Genomic DNA, 14,206 nt, shown 5'->3' on the forward strand with positions numbered 1-14,206 from the left:
TGTGTTACTGTAACTTCTAAGTGTATCAAATATTTCTCAGAGAAAATGATACCTATATAAATCACATTTCGAACTTGGAAAGCATTCACAATTCCCACTGTCACATGTAATCAGTGCCTAGATGATAAAAGTGTCTATAATTAAATATTATTACATAGTTGTTGTTTTTAGTGACTCCTCTGAAGGGTTTTAAATGTACATAGGAAATTATTTCGATATTACCAAATATTTTATGCACAGAAGTTTTAGACCACATCTAGCAAGAAGAGCACAGAACACTCTAGAGTAGCTGTAGACTGTGTAAAGGCAATAAATTTCTGTAATCAAGCAGCTCATTTACAGGCTCTCGTTGGTTTCAGCCATATTCCTGAGCATGTCATGATATCCAAAGTAAGTTAAGATCGAAAATTAGTTTCTCGCCAATGATGCAATTTTTATAAATAATAAACAGTGACAAGGACTGAAGAGAACACACTGTACATATCCATACAGCACATTCGACATGACAGTGAGGTCTTCACAGTAGGAACTGAGAGTAGTAGGAGCGATCAGTTGCAGGCAATAGCCTATGTGAAAACAAAGTTTTTGGGGTGAGCTCTGAGAATGTAATTAGATTTTTTGATTGATAGAGATCAGACGGAACAAACAAATGGCTGTTCCTGAATAACTTCACTTATCAATAGAGTGAGAATAATCTTTTGTGTCTATGGTGCAACAGAAAGTCCTTCATCTTGGGATTCAGATGGAATGTGGCGTTTTACGTCTTATTCTATAAATATGGCCTTGATTGAGTATGACATTACTTATTTTAGTCATAAAATTTGTTGGTCAGTTTCATTGTAATATAATAAGCGATTGAGAACAAAGTAGTATTTACAGATGAATTTTAGACAACTAAGAAGGAATGTGGAAATAGGGATGGTAATATGTAGCAAAAAAATACTCTTCATTTAACTGTACAAAAATTATTTATTAATTAATAATACTGTATAACAAATAACAGTTAGGAATAAAAAAGGCGGTAAAAAAGAACAACGGAATACAACGTTAATTACATAGTGGTGAAATGAGTGGACGGTGAATTGAAAATGACATGAAGTGAGATGAGATGTAGTGAGGTAATGAGGTAGTGCGGATCCCGATGTGTCTCTTCCAGAAACTCCGCCTGCCGTCAGCCTGGAACACAGAAGAAGAACTGTCAGCGTAGGTACTGCATCTCTTATTCAGAGTTCTACAGCAAATTCACAAGTAATTTAACGGGTTTGAAATGATGAATTATGATCGAAGTAAATTTTAATGGAAAATACCCAGGCTTTCACGATGTAAGTAGCTGTCTGAATGTTACATTTCTGTGTAACTGACTGAGTTTGAAGACACGAAAATCTTCTTTTCGGCAATTATTTCTTAAGACAAATAGAGCCGTGTGTCGATATGCTTTCTGTGTTTAACGTCAAACATTTACATCGCTGAAACCTCTCTAATAGTTGAGATCGTATTTAGCACTTATTTGTACTGATGAGTCCAGTTTCAAATTGTTTTACGTGCACCTCAGAAGATAATGAATCTAGAGATAATAGCAACTTTGTACAATGGTGAAAAAGCATAAAAACACTTTAGTGCTTACGATCATGTTGAAATTTCGCCAAATGGTTTCGAACGGTCATTTGTGGTCCCAGCCTGTACACAAAAGCAAGAACTGCGGTCGCACTGGGCTCCAAATGGGTGCGATCATGTTTGATGGGGATGCAGCCACACAAGTCCTTAGAGAAGGGCTAAAATGCCCGATGGTGTCTGCAGTGTCACAGGTTGCTTAGAACATCTTCCTGTTGCTCTGTTGCTCATCGCACTGCAAACTTCGTTTTCGAGCGCGAAATGTGTGAGAATAAACGGCCTAGAGAAAGGAGTGTTTTCATTGACACCACTTACGTCATTCCCTGCGGCCTTTTGGAGCCGATGGTTCAAATGGCTCTGAGCACTATGGGACTTCACTGCTGAGGTCATCAGTCACCTAGACTTAGAACTACTTAAACCTAACTAATCTAAGGACGTCACACACATCCATGCCCGGGGCAGGATTTCAACATGCGACTGTAGCGGTCGCGCCGTTCCAGACTGTAGCGCCTAGAACCGCTCGGCCACCCCGGCCGGCCCTGAGCCGATGCTGAGCGGCGGTGTGACTTGAATATTTTTCTCGGATACTCATAAGAAAACCGCATGATTTCAGCGCTGAGCGTCGCGGTTCTGACCTCGATTGTAGAGGCGTCAAAAGAAGGTGTGAAATGTGGGTAAGAGGGGTGGGGTTGTGAGGACCATCCGATCGTGAGACACACCCAAGGTATCATTAAGCAGAATTTTTGTCAAATTTGGTGCCAATATGACATTATCAATCCACCTTAATCATCACACGAATTTCTGAGCTGTGGCCTTCTTTTCGCAAGTGTCGACTCTTTGCTGTTTGAAACGTCGTCGAGCCCGACGGTGATGCTGGATGCCGCGATTTCGCGCCATTACAGACGGTAGAGCACTTGCCCGCGAAAGGGCAAAGGTCCCGAGTTCAAGCCTCGGTCCGGCAAACAGTTTTAATCTGCCAGGAAGTTTCGTATCAGCGCACACTGCACACTGCAGAGTGAAAATCTCATTCTGGAAACGTCCTCCAGGCTGTGGCTAAGCCATGTCTCCGCAATATCCTTTCTTTCAGGAGTGCTAGTTCTGCAAGGTTCGCAGGAGAGCTTCTGTAAAGTTTGGAAGGTAGGAGACGAGATACTGGCAGAAGTAAAGCTGTGAGGACGGGGCGTGAGTCGTGCTTGGGTAGCTCAGACGGTAGAGCACTTGCCCGCGAAAGGCAAAGGTCCCGAGTTCGAGTCTCGGTCCGGCAAACAGTTTTAATCTGTCAGGAAGTTTCATATCAGCGTACACTCCGCTGCAGAGTGAAAATATCATTCTGATTACAGAGAAATGCTGTACGCACTTGTGAGACAGATTTCAGACTTCAGCTTCGTAACGGGTAAGAATTGTGGGTTTTCGAAAATGTGATCGTTTAATTGTGTTGCGCAGTGTACTTAGCTACAGACAAATGATGTAAGAAATAGAACGATTGAGAAAGAAAGGCGACTTGCCTCGCTTATGCGCCTAGTCCCACGGGTGCCAGCCATGGTGCTCCTCCTTGATGTAGACGGGCACGTGAACCTTCTTCACGTGGTGGTGGTGTACTGTGTGCACGTGGTACGGCACGTGGATTATGAAGTGCTCGCTGCAAAACAAGAAGGTAGCGTCAGTCAAGCGGATCTGCTTTTCCCTGCTCGAGAATGGAACATCAGCACTAAATCGTTTAGAAGAACTACATAGTATACGTTAACGAAGTAGTCTGTACTCACTGTTTACCACCTCCCAGGTTTCCTGGCTCCGGAATGGGGTTAGCTGCCACCAGGGCTAGGACAGCCACCACGAGAAGAAGCTGAAAACAGGAAAGCAAGCATTAAGTAATGACAAAGAGCACATGGAGCGCAAGAGAATCACAACGGAAAACGAGGGCGTCCGGAAATTGCACTGTAAAAACGGTCTGTAGCCGTATTGGTTTTTCAGTGGTACACCTAAAGCACTGTTTATGACTTGTGATACTGCAATTCGTATAGTTGTGTATATAAGGACAACGAAAGAAAATGTCAGTCCGTCTCATAATAAACACAAGCAAAACTGTGATTTATTCGAATTCGACGAATTAAGCACGTGGAAGATCGATTTCAGCTTAGAGAACATAAATTTTCTGAAGCTCTGAGCTCTAGCCTCAAAATTATGAAAGAGGTCTGTAAACATAAGAAAGTGCCATGTTATTGATTACTCCCGAAAAACTGTGCAGACCAGCTTTGACAGGAAGTTACACACATCGGCACTGTGTCATCCGTCGACCCAAGCCAACAGAGTTATTGACTGCGTACGAAGAGGCTGGAGAACTCAGGTCGTGTGACTAAGTGATATTCTTGCAGTTACGTACTTAATAATAATGATCTCAGTGGCGCTATTTTGCTACGGATTATACCGCTCGACTGCTGCTTCGTCTTCTGCCTATGATGTCTGAAATGCAGCATCGGACAAGCGCTTACTCTGCACACCGCTATTCCTGTCGTTATTTCAGCTTTACAAGTGGAGGCGACCACGCGTCTCCCTCAAATAACTCTTCACAGCTCAGTGGATCCTTTTCCGTCCCTCCCACCGGATTACCTTCCTCAACCGTACCTCGGACTCGATCCCGTATCTCGACAGCTTAACTAAAGAGACGAGTCCATTTAGGCCAGTCCATTTTGCAAAATGTATTCAAAATGGCTCTGAGCACTATGGGACTTAACTTCTGAGGCCATCAGTCCTCTAGAACTTAGAACTACTTAAACCTAACTAACCTAAGGACATCATACACATCCATGCCCGAGGCAGGATTCGAATCTGCGATCGTAGACGTCGCGCGGTCCCAGACTGTTGCGCCTAGAACAGCTCGGCCACTCTGGCCGGCGCAAAATCTGTATTGCACATTATTATTATTATGCAGTATTTTTAGACTCCTTAAGACCTTTTTTGTGGTCGACAAGTAGGACAAAAGATGCAACTCTTGTAATTGTTTACTGTGTTACTTGACTTGGGAGGACCATGCGACATGGCTCCAGGAACACTGATGAAATGTTTCCTGCGCCAGGCGCGTCTTTAGACGGCCAGTCAAGTGAAAGTAAAAGGTAGAGACAGCAGTGAAGCGTTGACCGCGCCCACCCAAACATCTGTTGCACTCAGGTGAACGCACGGCTACAGGCGTAGGAAGAGAAACCGGAGGCGGATGGGATTAAGCGGAACGAGTGATGTGGAACAAGGCCATTCTATGAACACCCCGTCCCGTCACTTTCCCAGAGCCGGTTGGACCACTCCTGGAACGCGCAGTAAGTAATGAGTGTGGTGGACAGTCCGGTGCAACGCCAAACCTGGCTGTTAGCTCGAGAGCGACAGCGCCAGGTATCACCTTTTAGGTCCGGAAGGCTGTTTTGCCCACTGAATGTACACAGGATCTGGCAGTAGGGAGCAGCACACTCTGGTGTTTTGGCAAGGAGCGCCAATGGTAGTATACTACGTACAATCAGTCAGTGTTGTGGGTCACCTTGTATATACTTTGTGTCTGTGACTGCAAGTTGTATCGCCTTACCTTTCGTCACTCACCATTTGTAAATAGGTAGGAAATAGTAATAAATAACAGCGTTTGGGTTGAGTATGTATTCAAAATTTTAAACAAAAAGTTCCATTTATCTTCTTACCGTAACACGTTTCCCTTCACACCTTATGTCTGCTGTTGTGACCTATACATGGTCCGGGTAGTACGTACCGCATGGACTGCCTCGTTTTGATTTCTAAACTCTTAGATGTAAGCTAGAAGGAGAAGGCGGTTGGGAACGGAGTGAAGAAAGCATCTGATCCATCATTCAGCTTGTCTTAGAATACGAAATCTCGGTTTGGACCTCAGCAGAATGGTAAAAAGTACCAAGAAATAATAACAAAGTAGACACGGGACCTCAAAGTCGTCACCTAAAAGCAACTTTTGATGAAAGCCGTGGAAACAAAATGGAAAAAGCACACGATGTTTTGGATGCGCGGCTAATATTATTATCGCGGTAATAAGTTCTTAAGGTTTGTTCTAGGACCTTATCAAAAGATTGACACTATCACACAGATTTAACAGGGGAAATAAGATAACGGGAAATGGTTTTTATTTAGCAGGCCTCGAGGTAACTACAACCCACCAGCTTATGTCTGTCTACAAGCTCAGATAGACATCAGGTACATGGATTTTTCATCCAAGCCTATGAATAAAAAAATTAACATCTATTTCTAATGCATGAGAATCTAGCCTGCAATGTGTGTCTTGAGTGTTCTTAGGACAACTGAATTCCGCATCATGTGCAGGGGTGCTGGGCGTATTTATGCAGATGTCTACGATTTATTTTTCTGCTATAGATCTCATTATAAATTTAAGAACTAATACACTCAAAACTTGACGAAAACGGTAAAACAATTTACACACGAACTGTTGAAAATTTCAACTGTCTCTTATCCGAAAAAAGGTGCTTTTGTCGTGGGCTACACTAACCGACCAGAAAAAAATCGTTACGAAACTAGAGGTAAATTTGAAATGCTCCAAGGAATCATTCCTTTCTTAATTAACAAATTTCTCTTTGAGTCAAGGCTAGAGCTGTCGTATGAAAAGCTACATCGTCACGTTGTGATGCATTTTTACCAATATTTAAACTTTATGGAGTATTTTACTAAGGTGGTAAAATATACGCCACTCTCCCCTACAGCTTTTCCCCCTTTGGTATCAGCTGTACAAAACAGTGTATGAAGGAGCTAAAGTTGAAATTGTGTTCACCGATTTCCGAAAATGTTTGTATACAGTCCCGTGCAGCAAGAGTAACTGACGTATTAATACTTGCCTGAAGCATCATTATGCTCTACTTTGCTTTCAAGGGCGGGTGAAATGAAATGATCGTGTGACCTTACTGCCCGGGAAGACCAAGTTTGGGGTTGGTCGGCCGCCTGCTGTGTTTGCGTCCAATTCGGTGACTTGCTCGTCTTTGTGACGGAGATAAGATGAAATGATCAGGACAGAACGAACTTTCAGTCCTCGTGCGAAGAAAATCTTGGAGCCAGCCGAGAACTGAACCCGGGATCCTGCAGTCTAGGTATAACGACGGGCTGTGGACGCTTACAAGGGATACAACGGAGATAAAAGATGTACCGGAAACATACTAAGAATAAATTTAAAGTCGAAAGACGAAATATAACATTTCATAGTTCATATTATTGTGCTTTACTATTGAAGTGGAATACTCGTACGAAAGGATAAGGAACGAAGACGCTCCAATCGAGGAGCCTAAAATGCACTGTTAACTTACCAGGAAATGACGAGAGCGTCATGAACGACAGTTTCAGATGCTACTAAAAAGGCACTGCTCTCTACGAAAGGTTTCTTTCTATTCATAGGACAGCAGACGTTCCAAAATGAATCACGAAAAATATTACTTCTTCCCATATAATTACATCATGCATTACGACCAAGACAGGTAAATCTGAAAATAATCAGTGTTACTTAAGGTAACTTACAGTAATGTACTTACAGTAAATCTTTCCGTACCCAGTCACCTTACGGATTTAATACTTGTTTTAAGTACGTGACGTCCCACAAATAAATTATTAATATAATAGCATGGTCTTGTTTGATTTTGGAAACTTTTGAGTCTTTTTATCACCTAGTGACTGTTGCGCAGCTGCCGTGCATGAACAGTAAAGATTTAGGTTTGAACCTGTCACCACATTGTGTGCTAGGAATTAAAATTAAAAGAAAATTAACCATGAATGTTCTTAGATCACGTTCTCACTAGTATAGTTTGGTATGGTGTGGGAATATTAATGATTAAATATCACTTGGCGACTAACGATTGGAGGCTACAAGAAAATAAAATAAGATTAGGTTTTAACGTCACGTCGAAGTCGAGAGCATTAGGCAACAACAGCTGGCCGTGGTGGACGAGCGGTTCTAGGCGCTTCAGTCTGGAACCGCTGGACCGCTAGAGTCGTAGGTTCGAATCCTGCCTCGGGCATGGATGTGTGTGATGTCCTTAGGTCAATTAGGTTTAAGTAGTTCTAGGGGACTGATGGCTTCAGATGTTAAGTCCCATAGTGCCCAGAGCCATTTTTAAGGCAACAATAAGAGAGGAAGTAAGCCGCATCCTTTCCAAAGGAACCATATCGACATCCGACTTGATCTGTTTGGTGAAACCACGAGATATCTAAATCTGGGTGGCAGGAACGAGATATGAACCCTACTTCTTCCGAATACGAGTCATATTTGCTACCCGCTGTATCACTTACATTTGTCGACGCTAGATCCTCAGGTTCTACCAAAATTACTTTTTGGTTCAGTTTTGTCTGTTAAAATGCTCAAAGTACATGAAAAATTGAAATCGGAACGTCATTCGTTTATCACGTCCATCTATCTTTCTGAGCCGGCCGTTGTGGCCGTGCGGTTCTAGGCGCTTCAGTCTGCAACCGCGTGACCGCTACGGTCGCAGGTTCTAATCCTGCCTCGGGCATGGATGTGTGTGATTTCCTTAGGTTAGTTGGGTTTAAGTAGTTCTAAGTTCTAGGGGACTGATGACCACAGATGTTAAGTCCCATAGTGCTCAGAGCCATTTTTTTCTCTTTCTGATCACGCACTGTTTGCTCTCTTTTTCTGGGAGGAAGGATGCAAGATCAGTCACTTCCTGTGGGACTGCTTGTAGCAAAGCATTGCACCATCCTCGAGTACCTCTGAGTTAAAAGTATCTGTTGCATCCCTCTTGGCATTATACAATAGAACATACAATAGCACCTGCCGCGTTGAACAAGTTAAAAAAGAAATGAATTCCGCTGTCCTTGGCCTTAGTTGTGGCAGAGTGGCTGGCAAACAGTTTGCACAGCGCTGCCACCGTTCGACGAACGTGACGTGAAAGCTAAGAACTGCCCTGTCTTCATGTAGAATAGCGTCGAGAATCTCCTAGAACCAATTTCACACGTCTCACGAGCCAAAATTCGTATCAGCGAGGCAGCGAATGTAATACTCGTCGTGGTTTCTGCTCTCCTTCTCATGCGTATTTTGTTCCCCTATGTCATTCCTATTACTAGAACTGTACAATCCGTGGCTGAAGTAATGTTGATTATTTGCTGCTCATAAGATGTTCGGCACTGGTAGTAGCTACAGTTTTGAGGAATGTGGACGATGTTATTGGGCCTCTGACATCATGGTAGGAGCTCACTTGGCAATCGACAAACAGAGAATTATTCCGTCGTCAGACACAGTACATTGTTGCTCTCTGTTGTTTTTTAAATTTACCAGCATATTAATGTAAAACAACTGAAAGCCCCAAATTTTATTAACTCGAAAAAGCCTACGAGATACGCTGTGTGGATTTGCATAGCAGTTGTCCTCTCTCTCTTTCTCTCACCATCCCCCTCTTCTTCGCTCCGTCCCTCCCTCCCTCTCCCCCCCCCTCTCCACTCTCTCTCTCTCTCTCTCTCTCTCTCTCTCTCTCTCTCTCCTACCGCTTTCGTTTTCGAGCACGGTAATATTACACCAAGTAGTAAGATCAAGACAGATATACGGAAAATAATACAACGTATATGCTCTAGTTAGCTGTGTGATTTACTTTGGAGGTGACTGTGAGAAACCACGAAAATAGTCCCAGATTATTTTAACTAATATTCCAACATGTAAAACGAACACAGCCCTATGTATTCTGATACCTAGTAGTGGATGAACACTGACGGTCTGTTCGACATTCACAACTGTTATAAATGTATCAGTTTTATCTTCGTGCTTCCTGTTCATGGTCCTTCTTTTGAATATGAGGAAAAAATGGCAGTGTTGTTTACTGTATGTAATTTAATGCCGTATTTACTTCATACATGCGCAATAGATTCTAACCAAACAAATTCTGCTGAGACACAAACAGTCTCGGTCAAATAATCCGTCATCTCGTTCAAATGATCCATCATGCTGTATACGCAAGCGAGTCGAAATGGGAAACATCAAAAGATGTGACAGTGTCTACCGAAATGTCTTTCAATGCTCTTACGATAATTCATTCCATACGAGCAGCTCTTTTCTGTCTGGTAGCATCATTGTCTCAAACACAGTGCCTTCTTATATAAGGGTAGAACACGTTTACTTTTCCAAAGAAGGTTGTTAGATGATAGAAGCAATATTTCTCTTTCAAGAAACGCACGGTCATAACTTAGAGTAATACCGGGAAGATATAAGGAACTGATATGACGGTCGTTCCTCGTACGGTCTTTTATTTCTCTCCCCGTCTAACCAAACGATCGACCATCTCTAATGACCTCGACGTCGACGGGCCGTTAAACCCTAACCTCCCTTCCTTCCAAATGCATAGGCAGTGAGAGAAGAACATTTCACTAAGTACCAATGATTGAAATGGAGAAGCTACAGACACCAAGAAAAGAGCGTTGACATTCAGTTCTGTAGTACAAAATGGCTCTGAGCACTATGGGACTCAACTTCTGAGGTCATTAGTCCCATAGAACTTAGAACTAGTTAAACCTAACTAACTTAAGGACATCACACACATCCATGTCCGAGGCAGGATTCGAACCTGCGACCGTAGCGGTCTCGCGGTTCCAGACTGCAGCGCCTAGAACCGCACGACCACTTCGGCCGGCTGTTCTGTAGTTCATCACTCGTAAGTACCCATCAGGGTGGTAAACGAAATTGGTATTTAGTGCCTTCAGCTACACAATGTACGGTGGAGTACTGAGTGTAAATATTAATGCAGAGCATGAAGCCATAGAATTTAAATTTTGCACCTGAACGAGCGCGACGGCTCAATAGACAGTAGACAACAAACTGTAAGCTTAAGGATTTCCTGACTCGCGGCTCTAAAGTGATTTACCTTTTGTGTGCGAGGGAAACTTCCTAGCTGCACCGATTTCTGATTCGATGTTACACTGTCGGTACGCCAATAACCTGATTGGTATGGATGTTCGCTTGTCGAAGGAAGAAAGGAATGTGTCACCTTCAGTAAAAGTATCCATTGTAGATGACTGCAGTAGTCGAATGGACCTCCAGATTCACTATTCCTTTACTCCTTTACGAACGTAACACTGGCATAAGGGTCTTCACCCTGTCTTAACACAATACACTAACAATGCTGCGGTAACAACCAGTTTGCAGATAAAAGATGTACATCTTCTCCAGGTATCAGAAGCCAATTATGCAAATGATTTGCATTATTGGAACGGAAAGGATTAATACCAGTTGCGTATCACGCGACTACAGCATTTTTCGATCTCTGTCACCGAAGTAAATCTAAAATATCGTTCTTTGTAATGAGTTTTTCCTTTCGTGTGAATTGTTTACCATAAATATTATCTATTCACCAACAAACTCAAACAATAATTACACAAATTTACCGCTTTCGCTTGTAACCAGAAGCTGCTCTCCGCTCATAAGAAAACACAACACATGTTGAGGGGCATGCAACGTCTGCACTGCATTCAGTGTAATGTACTGCGATGTGAGTAACACGGTTTGAAGTGCATGCTGGTGACAACCGAACGCGTGATTGTTGGCAGCTTTGTATTATTTTCTCGGTAAATAGTATTTTGAAACGAACCAAGTAACGCTACACTCCGTCGCGATATAATGTCGTGCCCTACCAGCTTGTCCGCAGTTACTGCGTTATTACTGAAACCAAATTACAAAGTATCTCTCGAGCCTGAAGAAGCATTGCCTACAGCAGAGCGCTCGCAGGGCTAAACTCCCCGTCCTTTCATCCTGAGAAACGCTTTCTAGAGTTTCCCTCGCGCCCTTCTGACGAGCGCTGGTATTGTTTTTTTCATATGGTCGGTGTCTCGATGTACAGTTTCACACTGCGAGCCCAAAGATCTCATGTTCGATTCCCAGTGAGTCCTAGGGTATTTAACTGTTATCATGTTTTTTTGTTTTTTTACTTTCTTGTTAATGTGGAAAAATGACAAGTTGCGCTGTTTTACAGAGCCCACGTTAAGCTAAATTGCGTGTGCAAGTAGTCCACCGATAGTAAGAAGGTGAGGGCATCCCACAACCAATATGACCATACTTAGTACAGCACTGTAATGTTAAAACAAACTTTCGGGTTGATGAAATCTTTACCTATCACCTGTCCCCACTCTTATTCATCTGAGTAAGTGATTCATTTCCGATACCTGCGCTGACGACGGGAAGGTAAGCGCCAAACTTCTACAGGAAATATCGCTATCACAGTATCTATGACGTCCCACGTCGCTAGAAATGACGCAAAAGTAAACATTCTGAACCTGCGGCGTGACGTTAGAATTTCGATTTTAGGTCTCAGCCAGTAAACCCTCAACCCCCGATTCTACAAGGAATCGAAGTCCCCTGTATACAGTAGCTGTAAACATTTAACTACTTTGCTAATGAGTTAACGTTTCAAATATATGACGTAAAGTATGTAAGCGAGAAAAAGATAAGAAAATGTTTCAAATTATGGTTAATGTTAGTTGGAAGTCGCTATGTGGTCTCATCAGACAATAGATGAGTATAGTTTGGCTAATTGGCGCTCTGTTTTAAGCAAGAGCTAGTTTTTCACGCATTTCAATCTCGTGACGTCGTAATTCCTGAACTACGTATTGCACAGTGAAATAATTTTTCAGGTACATTCAGTGGTCTGTCTGCGAGAAGTATTGCAAATAGAGTTCTTAGTAAATAAGTAACAAATTGAAACGTGACACCTAATGCTGAAGTTTTACTGGGTCGACAGCAAAATTTGTAGTGAGCGACACACTTTTTTCTTTTCATCATTTTGCGAGGGCCTCAGCGAGAAGTTTTGTAATAGTTTGAAATTACGTGTAAGGTTTGTTGGAAGTCACTAAGTGTTCTCGTTCTCAAATACTTGATGAACATAGTCTGGGTAATTTTTGTGCTGCCTGAAGACATATACACAGTTTCTGTCTTACCGTGTTAACTATTTCACATCAGATTATAGCTCTCGATGGGTAGGTTATGGCAGTAATTTAAATTTTTAAGTTCCATTGGTAATTATGTGAAATACTGAAAACCAAAGATTTGTTGCCCCTGTAACTGGAATTGTGCAACAAGCTAGGAGTTTGTGTATGTATTAGTTATCCCGAATACAGCAAAAGATGAATGCCACTGTCAACAATGCCAACGTTGATATCTGACCTTTCCCTGTCCAAACCGGGTAGTGCGTCATCTATAATGAGCTTGACATTTAGGTTTCCTCCCATTCTCAGCCCTACTCCGGCAATACGAGTGGCGTAGCAGGTGTTTAACGTTAGCGACTCCCGACAAGTGCGGCGGTTGTAGGTACTTACGATGCACTTGAGGAGGGCCATTCCTGCGGCTGGTTTCGGTGCTCGCGGCTGCAAAGTGCTGCTGCTGCTGCTGAGAGTTGCGCTGCGACTGCTGTGGTGCCGACCTGGGGTGGCGGGCAGCTTATAAAGCACGCAGCCCCTCCAAGCTGGCCGACGGGTTTCACTTTCCACGGACGCGCCGCCGTCCGCCGCCGGGGCGCATCCCACAGGCTGGGGCAGCCAGGGGTGGGAGCGAGTACTTCCACCGGCTTTTCCTTCCGGAGCAGGAAGTAATTGCCGGAGGGACTCGCGGCCGCCGCCGTCACGACGGCCCGCGGACAGCTATTGCCTCAGCGGCGCTCCCGAATGTCGTCCCGCGCGCAACCGCGCTGCGTGATAGCGCGCACGTGCACGTTTGGCGTGCATCCAGGAGCGAGCATCGCATGCTCGATTCACGTTCCACTTGCCGCTACGTCGAAGACACGATGTCTCTATCGTCTTTGTCTGTGAGGTGTGGCATCACGAATAAAGGGCCGGGCAGCTAAGACAGGGAAGCGTAAATAAGTCCGTAACAAGCAAGTGTATCGGAGTGAGGTTTTTAGTAAATTAAATTGAACGAAGCGACAAATTTTGTGACGTACGAAAGCACACTACTGGCCATTAAAATTGCTACACCACGAAGATGACGTGCTATAGGCGCGAAATTTAACCGACAGGAAGAAGATGCTGTGATATGCAAATGATTAGCTTTTCAGACCATTCACACAAGGTTGGCACCGGTGGCGACACCTACAACGTGCTGACATGAGGAAAGTTTCCAACCGATTTCTCATACACAAACAGCAGTTGACCGGCGTTGCCTGGTTAAACGTTGTTGTGATGCCACGTGTAAGGAGGAGAAATACGTACCATCACGTTTCCGACTTTGATAAACATCGGATTGTAGCCTATCGCGATTGCGGTTTATCGTATCGCGACATTGCTGCTCGCGTTGGTCGAGATACAATGACTGTTAGTAGAATATGGAATCGGTGGGTTCAGGAGGGTAAGACGGAACGCCGTGCTCGATCCCAACGGCCTCGTATCACTAGCAGTCGAGATGACAGGCATCTTATCCGCATGGCTGTAACGGATCGTGCAGCCACGTCTCGATCCCCGACTCAACAGATGGGGACGTTTGCAAGACAACAACCATCTGCACTAACAGTTCGACGACGTTTACAGCAGCATGGACTATCAGCTCGGAGACCACGGCTGCGGTTACCCTTGACGCTGCATCACAGACAGGAGAGCCTGCGATGGTGTACTC

The 14,206-nt window shown here is 43.7% G+C and overlaps 1 long non-coding RNA gene across 1 annotated transcript; it reads right to left on the reverse strand.

The window, feature by feature from the left end:
- Positions 1–3,122: 3,122 nt before the first annotated feature.
- LOC126260876 (uncharacterized) lies at positions 3,123–13,100 on the reverse strand. Its single transcript, XR_007546655.1, has 3 exons — positions 12,919–13,100; positions 3,375–3,454; positions 3,123–3,250 (listed from the first exon to the last, which is right to left on the reverse strand). It is a non-coding gene; the product is annotated as an uncharacterized LOC126260876 (long non-coding RNA).
- Between the last annotated feature and the right edge of the window lie 1,106 nt (positions 13,101–14,206).

This window comes from Schistocerca nitens, chromosome 5 (genome assembly GCF_023898315.1).
Source record: "Schistocerca nitens isolate TAMUIC-IGC-003100 chromosome 5, iqSchNite1.1, whole genome shotgun sequence".
In the NCBI taxonomy this organism is placed as follows: domain Eukaryota; kingdom Metazoa; phylum Arthropoda; class Insecta; order Orthoptera; family Acrididae; genus Schistocerca; species Schistocerca nitens.